Source organism: Oncorhynchus kisutch, linkage group LG30, assembly GCF_002021735.2.
Source record: "Oncorhynchus kisutch isolate 150728-3 linkage group LG30, Okis_V2, whole genome shotgun sequence".
Lineage (NCBI taxonomy): Eukaryota > Metazoa > Chordata > Actinopteri > Salmoniformes > Salmonidae > Oncorhynchus > Oncorhynchus kisutch.
The window spans coordinates 14,031,593-14,035,955 of NC_034203.2; positions in this window are offsets into that span (position 1 = coordinate 14,031,593).

Consider the following 4,363-nt stretch of genomic DNA (forward strand, 5'->3'; position numbering starts at 1 on the left):
CAACTATATTTTTTAAACTGTATGCATGTAAAAAATATCCTTGCGAACTCCACCAACTACCGAACTTACAGTAGTTTGAAATGTTTTTGAGGAAGTTGCGGCTTGCAATGCAGCTTTTATAACATCGGTTCGCCTGGAACCACTGATGAAATCTGTCGATGCTAATAGGCTAACTCCAGGCTGCAGCCAGAAGTAAATAGTGTATTATTGTGAATTTTTTCACCATGGTCCTTCAGACACAACTGAAGGTAAGTATAATTTAACCCAAATATAGATTTCGGATGAACTATCCCTTTAGATTGCTAGCACACTCACTAATTTGTTTGTATACAATTAACACGCTAGTTAGCTATCACATGTTCTGGTCAAAGCAACAAGATACTGAATGCCAAACAGGTCTAAAAAACAATTGAGGGCAAATAAATCTGATTTGACCGTTCAGACACAAGTCGCATGGCCAGGAATCAGATTTATATCTGATTTCAAACCACCTATGCATGTGGTTTAAATCTGACTTGGAAATATTTGACTCCATGTGCTTTTTGGCAGTTTAGACTGCAGGGAAAATATCAGATTCTAATTGGATATGCAATTTTTTATTTTTTTAATCACTTCAAACTGCCTGTCTGAATAAGGCAACTGTATTTCACATCTATAGATAACATAATTGCACTTCTCTCCAGATGACACAACAAACGGAGTATCAACTGAAGGGTCAGGAGGTTAATTAAATCAAATGTTGAAATTATTATCTAGGCTAATACATGACATGAATACATCAAATCTACCCCAGATGCATCCAGTTGCTAGATGGTGAATCTCTCCATTGCATTTGGAGACATCTGGATTTGAGTACTACTGGAGTCACTGATTATCCTGGCTGACAAGCAGAATGACATGGTACACAGCGAGCGAGAGCGCTGTGCAGCCAGTCTGTCCCTTTAGCCATGCAAGTCATTGACAGGATTAAAAGGGTTTGTAATTCTCCACACGATGGGGCTATGATTACATAGTCAACAAGTAACCACATAACATTTTAGGATCATTTTAGTGACCATTGAATGCATGCGCATTATTACTTAATTGACGTTCCTACTGGCCATATAGTAAACCGTCATCTTCAATGGCTACTGTAGACTTGGCTAACATCACAAAACTAGTCCAGTACACACAGGCAGAGCATATATTTAGAAAATACAAGGCTCTGCACACAGGTAATGATCCCTTACATGGCACTTCTTCCTGAGTGTCTATACTTGGCCTTTGCAATGTGTATTGTGCATGAGTGTGCATGTAGTAACCTAAACACCCATGTGAACAACCACAACTTCTATGGATAGTTCACTTAAATTACAAAGTTACATATTGGTTTCCTTACCCTGTAGCAGTGTCTGGACAAGGTATGACAGCAATCCATTCTTTGGTTTTGTTTCCCTGGTAATGTTTCCAAATGCTAATGTTACAGCATTTCTGGCACAAATCCTATGCAAGTCATGGTACCTATATTAGCATATTTCGTGCGTCATGTTCAAATCATTCTTAAGTATGAAATTGATTGCGTGAAATTGATTGCGTAGCTCAATAAAGTCACTTAAAAAGTGCATTCGGAAAGTATTCAGACCCCTTGACTTTTTCCACATTTTGTTACGTTACAGCCTTACGTAACAGATTCCTCAATCTACACACAATACCCCATAATGCCAAAGTACAAACACGTTTAGACATTTTTGCAAATGTATTAAAAGTAAAAAATGCATCACATTTACATAAGTATTCAGATCCTTTTCTCAGTTAGTATAATTTAATTATGCCAATGTGCTTTCATCAATTGAGAGCCCTTCATCTATTTTATGAGAATTTATAAGATTCCTTGTTTGCATAAAATAGACGCAGACCAGTCTTTAAATAATAGGTAATAGAATTTATTCTCGGAGCGCGCTCCCCTCAAACAACATGCATCAGGTTAAATACAGATCATGACGTCATTTCACTGCCTTAACCCGAACCCCCTCTCGACAGGACAAAGTAAGGTGAAAAGTTCATTCTAACTTACTAACACACTCCCAGATAACTTTTGACCCCTCAACATTATCGATCACCACTGAACTGACAGTTTTAATTAACAGAAACCCTAGAAATGCACTCACTGCCTTATCTAAAAACCCCAGAGCTACGTTTCAGTTGGGTCAACCATAGGCTAACGACCTTATGTGTTTACACAGTCCACAACCCATTTGTTCCTGCCCAGTTGGAATGGTTTTATTACTCCTTTCTCCTGTCCCACAATTCCTACTTATGAACTCATATTGTTAATCAGATATAATATAAGAGTATAAGTTTACTTACAGTTCCATTTAAAATGATTTGTTCAGTCATATGAATCAGAATTTCCTAACACAGTACTTTGTTGGCAGTGATTAGAGCCTCGAGTCTTCTTGGGTATGACACTACAAGCTTGGCATGTCTGTATTTGGGGAGTTTATCCCATTCTTCTCTGCAGATCCTCTCACGCTCTCAGGTTTGATGGGGAGCATCGCTGCACAGCTATTTTCAGGTCTCTCCAGAGATGTTTGATCGGGAATCGATCAGTTTGATCAATTCAGAGACTTGTCCCGAAGACACTCCTGCGTTGTCTGGGCTGTGTGCTTAGAGTTGTTGTCCTGTTGGAAGGTGAACCTTCGCCCCAGTCTGAGGTCTTGAGTGCTCTGGAGCAAGTTTTCATCAATGATCTCACTGTACTTTGCTCCATTCCTCCTTTCCTCGATCCTGACTAGTCTAACAGTCCCTGCCACTGAAAAACATCCCCATAGCCTGATGCCACCACCATGCTTCACCATAGGGATGGTGCAAGGTTTCCTCTAGATGTGATGCATGGCCTTCAGGCCAAAGAGTTCAATTGTTGGTTTCATCAGACCAGAAATTCTTGTTTCTCATGGTCAGTCCTTTAGTTTCCTTTTGGTAAACTCCAAGCTGGCTGTCATGTGCCTTTTACTGAAGAATGGCTTCCGTCTGGCCACTCTACTCTAAGCAATGACATGGTACACATATCTACACATACAGTAGCAGTCAAATATTTGGACCCACCTACTCATTTAAGGGTTTTTCTTTATTTTTACAATTTTTTACATTGTAGAATAATAGTGAAGACAACAAAGCTATGAAATAACACATATTGAATCATGTAGAAAGCAAAAAAAGTGTTAAACAAAAGTTACCACCCTTTGCCTTGATGACAGCTTTGCACACTCTTGGCATTCTCTCAACCAGCTTTGTGAGGTAGTCACCTGGAATGCATTTCAATTAACAGGTGTGCCTTGTTAAAAGTGAATTTGTGGAATTTCTTTCCTTAATGCGTTTGAGCCAATCAGTTGTGTTGTGACAAGGTAGGGGTGGTATACAGTAGATAACCCTATTTAGTAGAAGACTAAGTCCATATAATGGCAAGAACAGCTCAAATAAGCAAAGAGAAATGACAGGCCATCGTTACTTTAAGACATGAAGGTCAGTCATTGTGGAAAATTTAGAGGACTTTGAAGTTTATTCAAGTGCAGTCGCGAAAACCATCAAGCGCTATGATGAAACTGGCTCTCATGAGGACCGTGTCACGCCCTGACCATAGATTGCTTTGTATGTTTATATTTTTAGTTTGGTCAGGGTGTGATGTGGGTGGGTATTCTGTTTTGTTCAATGTTTGTATTTCTATGTGTTTGGTCTGGTATGGTTCCCAATCAGAGGCAGCTGTCAATCGTTGTCTCTGATTGAGAACCATACTTAGGCAGCCTGGTTTCGCCCTTGAGTTGTGGGTAGTTGTTTTCTGTTTCGTATCTGTACCAGACAGAACTGTTTCGGTTTTGTTCGTTCACGTTGTTTTTGTATTTTTCAGTGTTCTATTAAAATAATTATGAACACGTACCACGCTGCACCTTGGTCCTCACCTTCTTCTCTCGAATGCCGTTACAGACCGCCACAGGAAAGGAAGACCCAGAGTTACTTCTGCTGCAGAGGATAAGTTCATTAGAGTTAACTGCAGCCCAAATAAATGCTTCACAGAGTTCAAGTAACAGACACATCTCAACATGAACTGTTCAGACGAAACAACGTGAATCGGGCCTAAAAAAGGACACCAATAAGAAGAAGAGACTTGCTTGGGCCAAGAAACATGAGCAATGGACATTAGACCGGTGGAACTATTTCCTTTGGTCTAATGAGTCCAAATTTGCGATATTTGGTTCCAACCACTGTGTCTTTGTGAGACGCAGAGTAGGTGAACGGATGATCTCCGCATGTGTGGTTCCCACCATAAAGCATGGACGAGGAGGTGTGATGGTGCTTTGCTGGTGACACGGTCTGTGATTTATTTAGA